Here is a 13,299-nt window from a genome sequence, read left to right as displayed (position 1 = left end):
CATTAGTTTGGTATAATTTCTGCCCTCTATGTATGCCTATGCCTCGCTTATTGCAAGGTATGCATTTCTTGGGGTCTTTGCGTAATTGAATTTGCATCGAGACCATTTTAATTTTGGGAAGGGATGCGTTTCTGGTAGCATAGTTGCTGGGTATCGAATTTCATATAAACCATGTATATTCCTGTTAATGGCCTTAGAAAACCTTATTTATGTGAACATTTATAGTTTAAAATATCTTTAAAAATGGTAGACATGCATTTGAAGATTTTTTTTCTCGTTGAAAAAAATTTGTACGTGCATTTGAAATTCCCTCCTCTCATGTGGGTGTGCTAACATCTAGGAAAAATGCATGCCATCTAGTTCGTAGTGCATTGCCAGAAGTTGACAAATTTTTTTGAAGAAGTTGAAAAATTTTTGAACCAGTCTAAAAAAATTCTTGTGTTACCCATGCCCTTTTGTTGCATTCAAATGACAAGCAAATGCCACTTTGAGTACCATTTCATTGTTGGCAGAGTTTGTGCCTTAATTACCCATTATAGTGGCTCCCACTGGTGAGCCTTGAAACCTGAAACCCAGGGTTATCTTCCCTGAAAATGAATGAACGAGCTCGGAGTTCTTCAGAAAATGTTGCGGCGATGATGCTATCAGCATTTGCGATTCACCTGATATCGTTGCTCTAAAACGTCAGCTCATCATTAATAATAAATATAATTTTATTGTCGTTAAGCCAATTTAGGCAATAGACAACATCAAACATATACATATACAAATATTAAATACAATTATCACATTAATGACATTAAAACAGTATTCATTGTTACCTTATAAAATTTCAAAATTCTATAACCAACCGGAGCTTCCACCAAATGCCTTGGAGCAATCACCATCCTCAACATCTTTTAAAGATTCAAATGAAACTACAGCTTTTGCACAAATAACATACCGGTGATAGAAGAACATCATTTGACCGTTTATTATAAATCCAGGTAATTAGAGTAGGGTAGTTTCCTTCATCGAAGAAAACAAAAGGCATTGATTGCGATTCGTTACCCACCATTAATGTATACATAGTATACAAATTATTTGGTTTTAGAAATGCTGGTTTAGATGAATGGCAATGGTCCGTTTTTATCCTCATTTGAAAAAGGCCAGAGTGGCGCCCATGCGATGCCACTCCACGTGACGTCACAGGGTTCCTAGTTTCTATACAAGTAGATAGGAGTTTTACATCATCTGAGATTACCAATGCATGCATGAGGCACAGAGCTCAGGGAAACATGTCTTAATAATCACCTATTAAAACTGCCTAAGTTCGGAAAGTTTCCTTCATGCGATATGGTAATAATAATCCTTATTTAAGCCAAGTGCTACCAGCTAGCAGGGTACTCTGCTACCTGGTAGCAGCCTGCGTCGTATCAGCGCTCTAAGCCTCGCCCCAAGGTCACCTCACACAGCGATAGCAGGAACCAGAATGACGTCACACGGACTTTTTTCCAGCATTCATACTTAGCCATCGCATTTTTGCGTGCTTGAAAATTTTCACTTTTCATTCAATCGCGAAAAATAGATATCATCATTTAAAAATCTAAAAGTGTGAAATACGTACTCCAGGAGTAATAATCCTTCGATTTAGGCAATAAAAAGGTAATAGGAAACCACCCTATTATCATTCAATATTTGGTAAAATTTTATAACAATAACAACATATATTTTAAAATTGTTTAACCACAAGTATTATTTATGAGCAAAGCCAATGCTTGCAGCTAACTGTTCTATAAGATAAATAAGCCAATGTAACAATCTTCTTCTGGTGACTCAAGCACTTAAACTTCAACTCATCTCAATGTAGCAAGCACTGCTTCAAATCTGAAAACCTTTAATATAATGTCTCCATGTATTACCTATTGGTTTTAATAGGACCTTCATTAAGAGTCTGATGGGTAACAAATTACCAATAATTAATGTGCAAAGCGGTTACTTTTCATTATGTAACGGAGATTGAAATTATAGGGGAATTCCTTATTCTGTTAGAATACCTATTAATGCCTCACAATATCCAGTATCATACGAATGGTTTAGATCAATGGTTCCCAAAGTGGGCACTACCGCACCCTGGGGGGCGCTGCTGTAGTCTTTGGGGGCAAAAAGTGCCAGGGGGGTGACAGGGGGGCACCGGAGGGTCCTGACAATGTGACAAATGGGAAGGTTCCGTAACCTTCCTTTTGTCTTCGTTTTCAAGCTTTGTTTATAAAGTTTACTTTTCTTCCTGCATCTGGAAGTAATTTAAACCATGTGTTTTCTAACATTTTAAAGTAAGAATGGTTGAAAAATATTTCCAAGCCTTTGTTGCACAAGGGAAACGTTTGGAGGGGTTTAGTCTCATTTGGTCTATCGTTGGTACAACTTCATGACACACATATCTTCGGCAGTGAAGTTCAGTGTGAATAAAACAGTTGTGAATGCAGAGAGGAATCAGGTCATCTAGATCCGGTAGTTTTTCACCTAGTATTTATTAGAAAAATCATTTTCCAAAGTCGGTTCCATCGATATTATCAAGGCTGTTATGGTGAGTGATTTTTCATTCTTGAGATGGTATCATAATATGTAGTACTATTTTATAATATTTTGTATTATTTTATGATGGTGAAGTATATTACAAAATAAACAGCCAGTATATTCCTTATAAATATTCGCCGAGAAAAAACAAGATCATATAGCCAGTATATTGTTTACGTTTTCATGAAATGGTACTAAATTATTCAAAACGAGGACCCTTACTCTAATACTTCGTATATATAAGATTAAATTTCCCCTTTGCAGGTTGGATATCAATTCAATAAAATCCCGGTTTACTGATCTAAGTCACCCGGTCACAATTTTTCTCATATTGTGCATTACCTTGGAGCATAGCTTTTTCAAACAATGGGTAATATTCACAATAATTCTTTAAAAAAGAACCCATCGTAAATAATTCAAGAAAATGAACCCATCAACAAAAGGAATAGTACCTTTATCAGCTTAGGAAAAAATATAGCCACCAACGAAGATAATTATGAAATACGAGAGCCTTCAACGTTAATTAGCCATTATAACGGAATACTTAAGTATGAAGCGAATCCAGCTCCTAAAAAACCGAAGCACCATAGAATAAGTGGCTCAGATACAAAGGTATTTAATGAGGTGAGAAATTTAAAAATTATTGTAGTGAATTGCTGAAGCATTTGTAAAAAAAGAGGCAGAGTTTTTAAGTATTTCTTTTGCGTACGTTGAAGCACTTGCTCGGAACTACTACTAGGAACCGTGAGTTGGTCCAGCAAAGAGATCGTCATTCATAGAGCATATTCGGGATACAATGGGAAAAGTGAATATAATGCAAGGATTAAATAGCAAAACTCTGAGAGGATGCCCACCAAAAGTCAAAGAAATGGATGATTTTTTGTTAGTTCTGCCCAGAGTTGAAAACTGTGTGATCGCCTTCACAAGTCTTTAAACATTGTAATTACAGCAGTTAACAAAATTACAGCCCATGCGATGATATTAATGATCAACTCTTTTGAGAGTTGTGTGATGAGAACGACGAAGATTTTAAACGTTTGTTACTACACATGGAAGCTCATTGGCTGTCAAAAGGCAACTGTATAAGGCGTTTCTATAAACTTTTTGATACTGTCGTGCAGTTTTTTGAGGAGGAAGATGATTTTCTCAGCAACAACCTAAGAGAGATTAGGAGTGACGCTGCATTTTTGGCTGAACTTTTTGGAAAGATTAATGAAATGAATTTACAACTGCAGGGAAACGACACAAATCTTATAAAGGCAAAATCTGTGGTGACTTTTTATTTCCAAGTTGATTTTATTTAGTCACAGCATAGGTCGCCGCGAACTTTATCAATTTCCTTCCCTGCTTGAGCTAGAAGAGCAAGCTGGTTTATGGGATGATGATTTGAGCGTCTTTTACGACCATTTAGCTACCTTACATAAAAATATGACGCAAAGATTTGAGGATCTTCTTTTGTTGGAATTTCCAGACTTGGTGATACATCCGTTTGTAGATATTGAGGAAGCTGGGGTATTAGAGGAAGAATTAATTGGACTACAAAATGACATTGAATTGAAACCAAAGTTTAAGATAAATTATCAAGAGTTTTGACTACAGAAAAAGATTTCCAACCGTTATCATGCATTATGCATGGTGGTTAAAAAAAACTCCTTGCATTTCCGACTTCATATTTGGCGGAACGTGGTTTTAGTGCAGTCACTCATCTTAATTCCAATCAGAGAAACAGCAGGTTTGCAAATGCGGTGATTTAAGACTTGTAAGTGAAATTAAACCGAACGTTGGAAAATTTGTTTCATGTCATCACCCAGTGAGAAATGGGTGGTGGAATCCACGTGGAGAATTAACGTGGATACCACGTGTTTTTGGTCGTGGAATCAACGTGGAACCCACGTGGAAATTTGGTGGAAAAATTAAAACAGCAGTTGGTGCTGTCCTAAAACCATTAAAACCTCAACCACTCTATATCTAAACCTTCTATATATGTGTCTACGATTTTTCATGTGCTCTCATGGCTGCCTTTCCATGAATTATGTAAAAATAGAATGTGCGATACATTTTCACATAACTAGTGTGGTTTCAGGATGATAAATGACGCAATGTCACCAGAGAGTTAAGTTCCACAAATTAGAAATTCTGTTTAACATTCTATGATAATCACCACAAATCCACTTGAAATCAACGTGGATTCCACGTGGGTCCAACCACTCAATATCCACCCCCACCAAATATCCACCACTCAACGTGGATTCCACGTGGGTTCCACGTGGATTCCACCACCCATTTCTCACTGGGCAAGCTCATCCTTCTCTTTAAAATTTTATTTGATGGAAATATGTAATTGATTTTAACAATAGAATCTTCTTTAATGACTTCTAGACCATGAACAACATGACAAAATAAAAAGTCACTTAATTGTTAAAATAATGTTATGGATTTCTATTATTTTTTATTTCCTAAATCAAAATATTATTACTTCTGGAGTACATATTTTATGCTTTTAAATTTTTAAATGATAATATCTATTTTTTGCGATTAAAATGAAAAGTGAAAACTTTCAAGCACGTGAAAACGCCAAGTATGAATGTTGGGAAAAGCCTGTGTGATGCCATTCTAGTTCCGGCTGCCACTGTGTGAGGCCACCTTTGTGTGAGGCTATGAGTGCCGCTATGATGCAGGCTGCTAGCAGGTAGCGCTTGCCTTAAATAAGGATTAATAATATCCTATTTAACGAAGGAAACTTTCCAACCATAGGCAATTAAATAGGCGATTATTAAGAAATTTGAGCTCTGTGCCTCATGCATGCATTGGTAATCTCAGACGATGTAAAACTAGAATGGCATCACACAGGCTTTTCCCAACAATCATGACTACTCTTATAGCATCTGGGTCCCTGTGACGTCACTTGCAGTGGCATCGCATGGGCGCCAATCTGGCCTTTTCCAAATGAGGATAAAACTGGCCATTAACATTCGTCTAAACTGGGATTTCTAAAACCAAATAATTTGTATATTATGAATACACTAATAGTGGGTAATAAATCTTAATCAATGCCTTTCGTTTTCTTTGATGAAGGAAACTACACCGTTACACACTGATGGTATAGGAAAGAGACCAATTTGTTAAAATAAGTTTCCCTGGCTAATGGAGAACTGCAAGATAAATATATTCATAGGAAATACAATGATGCATTGGAATTGTTTTCGTCATGAATTTGCCACTGAGAGCAGGGAGCTCTCTCTCGGAGATGCAATGACCCGGGTAGGGCTCCCCGTGTTGAGGTGCCCAGTCCTTGAAAGATGCCTTTGTGCTCTCTGCCATTAGGTTTGGCCAAGTTCAAGCAGCTGCAGAAGGGATGACAATAAAATCTTAATGAAAGGCTGCTAATGGTAAGAAAATCTGGTCAAACGTTGAAAAACATTTTCCCTGCACTCACAATAGACTGCTCAAAAACCCACAGCCTAAGGGTTAAGGTGATTGGAATTCAGTCATCTATGAAGGCCGAGTTGGGAGAATAGCCAGCGATTATGGATTAGACCCAAAAAAAGAGAAAAAAAAGCTAATATGTAGATGCTACACTGAGTACAAGCTAGTGGTTCCCAAAATATTATTAAAATACCCCACACAAAGGCACATGATACATGTGGAAAGTGCCATAAGACCTACAAAGTTTGGAGGTAGACTATATTTTAGTGAAAAAAAAATTCAGAAACCAGATGAAGGACCATAAAAGCTACTCAAGGGTAGATATGGACTGTGACCCCAACTTTGTTATGATGATATGCCACCCATAATTTAAAAATCTAAAGAGTGCAGCGGAAAACATTTTGCAGGTGGAAAAATTGAAGGATGCTTACCAGCATCTGGTATTTAAAGAAGCCATGGTGAACTAAATAGGAGAAGATATAATCTACAAAGTAGTAGAGGAGAGCTGGAAAAACATTGGAAGTGGTATACACGCAGCAGCTCAAGAATTTCTTTGAAGAAGAATAGTCATTACGAAAAAAAAACTATCTCACAGGAAGTTTTACATCTTATTGAAAAAAAGAATAAAGTATAAGAGTGCAAAAAATAGAGGAAGGATAAAGTTAAGACAGAATAGGAAAAGAGGTGTGTCGTAAAGCAAGGAAGGCTGGATATATGGATAAAAAATATCCAATTCATACAGAGCAAACTTGTGCTTGAAGAAGTAGTTTGTTAATAGGATACAGGAGAACCACTTCAACTTCGTAAGATTTAATACTCTGCCAGAGGTAGATTCTGGCTTGCTATGAAAATTTTCAGAACTCACAACTCATTAAGGTTTATGTGACTATTTAAATGCCGTTATTAGCTTTGTTGGCTAAGATTTTGGCATAAAATGCTTTTAGGACAATATTTCTGGAAGCAATGTTACTCGTGGTGGCCCAAACTCAGGCCCAAAGGATGACAGATGACATGTGAAAGGTTTGGAATAAAAGGTCCAAGGTGCTACAAGAGGGACAAAATGTGGAACTAATGCTTAAAAATGAAGACAAAGTGAAGAGATTGAAAGAATATCTGGAAAGTATACTATGGAAACAGCCTAAGAACGATAGCTAATGAAAACTGAAGGAAAGTAGGTAAAGATGACATGGAATCCTCAATTTCACATTCAGAATTTGATGCAGCTGTAGGAGACCTGCAGATGAATGAAGCATTTGGAATGTATGATATCCCAGTAGAGCTGATTACAAATCCAAGAGAAAATGTTGAACCAGCCCGAAAAAAAAACTAAATTTGAAATGTATTTAACACTTGAGATACCGAAGCATGGGCAAACTCAGGATATAAACAAGGGAGGGGAGGGGGCCCAAGCTGTAGTTGTTAAAAATGTTACATTTAAGCAAATTAGAAATAAAAGAATAAAAATTTCTAAGGTTCACTTGTATATTCATATTGGTGTGACCCGGGTTTCGTAACATATAGTTACATCTTCAGGTAAAGATTTAATCTGATGGTGTCACCTCAATATGTAACTACGTTACAGAGCTCTGGTCATGCCTATTTAAATATACCAGTGAACCTCACAAAGTTTTATTATTTCCAATAGAGAGAGGTTTCACAGAGTCAAGCATGAGGTTATCAGTTATATTTAATCAAATGGTTAACGAAACCAAAACCTTAAGAAAATTATGACAGTACTTTTTAAGTTTATAAATTATTTCCTTGAAAAAATTTATAAAAATTGTTTCATACTAAAATCATTTTTCTTCAAAAGAAAATTTGTAAACACTTTCGTTCTGAACTAAAGGGACGGTTTAGGAGGTAGAATGGTACGTATTGGTATATGCACACTTTACTCAAGCAGAGAGGTTCAGATCCAGTTGAGTCTACAGGCCCTGACTCGCCCCAAAAAGAGGTAATGCGAAGTTGGGCCTAACCGGTCATATCAACGCGTGGGAAATAGCTGGAGACTGATTGTGAGTGGTAAATAGGTCTAACGCCCCAACAGATGAAAGTTAATAGGAAATAAGTTACATTTATGCAAACTGAAGGTTTTTATTGAAGAAAATTGGTCACACCATTGCAGTTAATTTTATGTCCAAGAGAAACATTTTCGCCCCTCAGAATTTACGGAAATGGCAATTAATATGCCATGAATTTTTCTCTGACTTCCGACATACTGTTAGTGAGACGTGTCTATCGAAATGTCTGCAGAAATTGGGGAGCCTAACCCGGAGAGAAAAAGCCATCGCTGCAGCTCAACGGGAAAGCAGCAGCAGAAAAAAATACTTTTCAGGCATGGGCGCAGCGAGGGGGGGGTTTTGGGGGTTAAAACCCCCCCAAAGCTCAGAAAATTTTAAAGTTTAATCCATTATACTTGTTTGGATCAGTATTACTTATGGAGTGGTGTAACGATTAATCAAATATCCTTCAGAAGGCCGTAAAACTCGCCATTTTGAACCATTATTCTTAAAATTTTTCTAAACGAGGGCTCCTGCAACTCCTGCTTACCCTGGCGAGTATGCAATACCCCCACATCCCTAAGTATTATTTATGCCTAAAACCCCCCCTAGCCTTAATTCTTCGCTGCGCCCCTGTTCTCAGGCACTATAAATTTCATCTTTTAGCCCAGCTTGTTGAAATCGTTGCGGTCTCGAAAATATTCACGCAAATGGCAGAAAATAATCATATATCAAGATGGACAGAGAATTTTGAATGATTTTTGTAATTTTATGTGAATTGGCACGGAAAATAGAGTAATTCGACACTTGAATAAACACTTGAAGAGGCATCGCACTGGTGTTAGCCATGTGTGAGAGTGTTACTTTATTACCTTTGCCGTTATTCAAATCAAGGCCGCAGTCGTAACGTAGTGGGGATAGGACCACCCACGTAATTTCTAGGAAAATTGAAAATATTGCAATTGCTTTTAGGTGGCATACCAATGAAAATTTTAGTTTGAACAGATAAATGAAGAATGTTTAAAAATTATTTATGAAAACCACAAAGTCACTCGTCAACGTATATCAGGCTTCATACGTAATATCACTGACAAGTATTGCACACCACAAAGTCGGTATGGAGGTTAATGAACCCCCTAAACAACGATGCACAACGACTGCTCCTGCCATACACTGAAAATGTCCGGGTAGGAGGGGTTCATTATGAGGGATTTCGCATATGATCATTCTCTCTAGAATTTCGATAGGAAGAGGAATTGAGACCGCCCTGACTTTCCCACCGCTACCACGCCAATGACTTCAAGCGATTACCATTATTTCATTGAAAAAACATTTCGAAAATACATGCTCGCAAATGCGGATGAGTTGATCTTTACCTACCATTAAGTTCTTAATGTACTATGTGGAACTACCGAAACCGTAAATATATGGAAAGTGAAAAGCAACACAAAAACAGCAATCCGATTGAATCTTAACGTACAATTCAACCACCAACTTAAAAGTGCAGCAAATTATCTCATTTAAATAATAATAATTTTGATGCTTTCAACACTGTCATGGAGATCAGTTAGCCACCGATCTTTGCGTCTTTTAATTGCACTGCTATTTTGATGAAAAATCACCTCTCAAATACCGAGATTTTACAAATACCTATTACTTTTTTTCGATTCTTCCCACCCTACTAATACAACCAGTAAAAAAATTACGAACATTATCATAAAATAGCCCGCATGACTTTTTCAAAGTAAGTTTATCCTTTGAATTGTTCTACCGCTAGCAAAACAATTTCGTACTTACTTAAATGGCCATCCGAAGAGTTTTTATGTTTATTTCGTAGTCTCCTTCGCACTGTCTTCTTACACCAACTCCGTAACTGCTGAGGGAAGGTGATCTTGACGAAGGGGGTTGGTTTGTTTATCAGCTGTCTAATCAAGAAATAAGTTGCTTGAAATGACACCAAGCCTCGTGACGATTAGACTAGAGGGGGGTAAGACTTAATAGGAGGCGGGGGAGGGCAGTTACTGAGGCCGTCGAATTAAGGCAGGCGCGACGTCAAATAGCCATGACTACTGCCCAATTTTACGCCGCGGAGCAGACTGTTACGAGAGGCAATGGAATAATGCAATACTTGCGTGAAATGATGATAATCTTGCGGATGACGTCTTTGAATGACCTTTGAAGCAGATTTTCCCCCTCCCACAATGGGATGATTTTTCTAGAAGGTCTATGCGCGATAAAGGTTGGAAAAATTGCATCGCGACTCTCGCGTAAGGATACTGTTTTCCGCTAAAGTTATTCCGCGAAGACTTAAAATTCAAATTCGTTCTTCCGCGTAACAAATCAATTTTCTAATCGCACCTAAACGTATTATTAAATTAATAAGCAGAATCAAATATTAAAATGAATAGATTTAAATATTTTATAAGTTATTTATTTTATGCTGTCGCTTGCTTTGTACTGTTTTATTTTATTTATCGGAACTATTTATTGTGGCGGCCAGTTGTCACGTGGCACTCGAAGAGGCCCATGATGCGTTTCCTGAAAATCTTTCATCAGTCTGGCGGCAACTTGCATTGAGTTAAGAGGTGAGTACGGAAGTGTTCCCAAAAAGTTAACAGCTTGCATATTCTGCATTCCTCTCCGGTTTTGATGGTGTGTGATTTCGACTTTAGGCATGTGAAAATAATTGTTGTAGCGAGTGACTATGGAGCCCGTAAAATAATTTCATTTTGCGGAAAATCGTGTTCAACGAAGTGCTCAGAACCAGTGACCCCGTATAATCTTAAAGCTTATCAAGTAATTCTCGTATTTTATTCGATGTTTGAGGCTACGTAATGTAATCGTTATCGATGTGATGATCGTGAATGTATTTTTCGGAGGAAAGTTTCTATCGTTCGTTTACATGAACCGTTCTCGTTTGGTCATGTTTTGGGACTTGCAAAATACTTGCAACGTAGGAAATATCCATTTTTGTGTGTGGTGAATTTCTCTCGCCTCTCAAATTTTAAATTCACTATTTCTCGGCAAGCGTGAACCAAGGCCGTGAGACGTGCTCCAGAAATTTTTTGACCGGGGTTTCAATGTAAGCTTTTGAATCGGCGATTCTCGGGACTGTAGGTACATTGCTCTTTACCGTCATAATCAGTTTGTACTGACGTTGCCTTTTCAAGTTTTCACCGGTGTATTATATCGGTTGCGCCAAAAATTGTTAATCAAAGTATTCGTATATTCCATAACTATGTAGTGATACGAATCAGAATCTGTAACATCATATCTTTTGTCAATCCTCGTTGGTATATTCCACCTAGCAGCCAACTATTCCACGGATTGGTCTAGGGAATGAGTACATTGATACATAATATGAAACGCTTCTTTGAAACTAGGGTTGGGCCATGAATCTGAGGGAGTTGGAAATTAGAATTAGAAATTAGACAACAAGAAGTTAAAAATTCTTTCCCTGTATGATTGGTTCCTTCTGAACGGCTAAATTTGCCGGAGCTCTAATGACGTCATCAACTCGTGAAATGTGGGCGTTACCTTCGCGTGTTTTTCATTTTAAACTGAGAATGGCTGAGTTATGAAGTTTATTTTCCCTCGTAACTTAATAATCTTCGGACTTTCCTCGAAACCAATGAAATGTACCCACTTCCATTTACCGAATACGTATAATGAATTGCGGTTTAGGGTCTAAAAAATCTACCCTACTGTGGAATTTTGCCTCCTAAACACTGCAGCGAAATACATGGAAAACGTGGGTGACTACTAGTAGCGCTTGTTCACTACTAGGCACAACAATTTTAAAAATTCTCAGTCAGTAGGGATCGAATACCAATAATTGTCTTTAATTCCGTTTATTTCTATTTGAAAAATTTATCAATATGGCTCACTCAGGTATTCTCGCATATTTTAATCCTCTTTCTAGTGATAATATTTATAGTGCGACTAGAGGTTTACAAAGGGTAGTAATCGTTTTAATCGAGCACTAAGTCGAGGCGAAATTTAATTTGTTTTTTTTTCTTTCTTTACAGCAATGCAACTCCGTTGTCGCTGTCAATTGCGTGAAGTGAAATCAGATTTTGCGGGAAATCCTTACTAGGTCACATGGGAGAGGTATGCTGATTAAGATATGGTAAGTCAGTCAAATTTTCGTTCAATTTAATTTTATATATCCTTGGTGGTTCATTCACTTCCTTTAGTCTTTGCTTCATTTATATTTTGCTTTTACTTCACATTGTCTCAATGCACTCGCAAAGTAGAACCATTTAATGACGTAGTGACCATTCATTTGGTGATTCACGGGCATTGTAAACTTTTTCTCGACTTAGATTTCTCTGTCTGCTTTGTTCCTCCGTGAGGGAGACTCCCAGGAAAAAATATCCAAAATATACTCAAAAATTTTATGCAATGAGGTGGCATTAGGTAGGGTCATGTATCATGAGAACATTCAAGAAACCTTTTTAGAATTATGTTTCAGTCATCAACGAATGAAACGCATGTTTCAGCTTCACAGTGATAAGTTAATAGTCGTCATGTTAATCCATTGCGAGGATTTACAGTTTTTTTCAGCTTCATTCATATAAATAGGTTTACCTATAGCCATGAATAATCATCATTATAGCTCAATTTGAATGACTTGCGTACTGCGATTTACCCAGCATACTTGTCCCCTTTGCCTCCTATGCACCATTCTTACTTCGATCTATTTCTCAGCTCGAGTGATACGTCTTTATTTGAGCTCATACTTGTTTTTGACACAATGGACCAGTTCAAGACTTTCTTTTATTGTCGATTTTGATAGTAGCACTGACACATTTTTCCGTTTACAACCCGTCGTCCAGTTATCGAGCAATTCTCGGTGAAAAATCGAAGGTGTCGAGACTTGGAAGAAAATTTGATACCGTCACAAATTAATGCGGAGCGAGTCACCGCCCCTAGATACTCCCAAGTATCTCTCGCGTAACAAGCGAAGTAATTTGCCGCATTTTTTGTTTATTTGTTCCGACGATAACACTTTTATTACTAGAATGAAAACAGTAGAAATATAGTAAGATGCGGATCAGCAGTGGCGGATTCAGAATAGGGAAAATGGGGGAGGCTAATTGGGAGTTAGCCGACCAGCAGTAGTGGGGCCCGAAAAAATTACTATTCTATCTAGTGTGAATTGGACACCCAAGGAGGGGCTATAACCCTCTTAGCCCCCCCATAGATTCGCCACTGTGCGTACAATTAAAAAATAACTACTTACAAAATAAATACAACAATTATTAGTCTAGGAAGGTTAGGTTATTATTATGAGAGAGCAACTAGACGGTTCTCT

This window comes from Ischnura elegans, chromosome 1, assembly GCF_921293095.1.
Source record: "Ischnura elegans chromosome 1, ioIscEleg1.1, whole genome shotgun sequence".
NCBI lineage: Eukaryota > Metazoa > Arthropoda > Insecta > Odonata > Coenagrionidae > Ischnura > Ischnura elegans.
Note: the sequence above shows the minus strand (reverse complement) of the source record.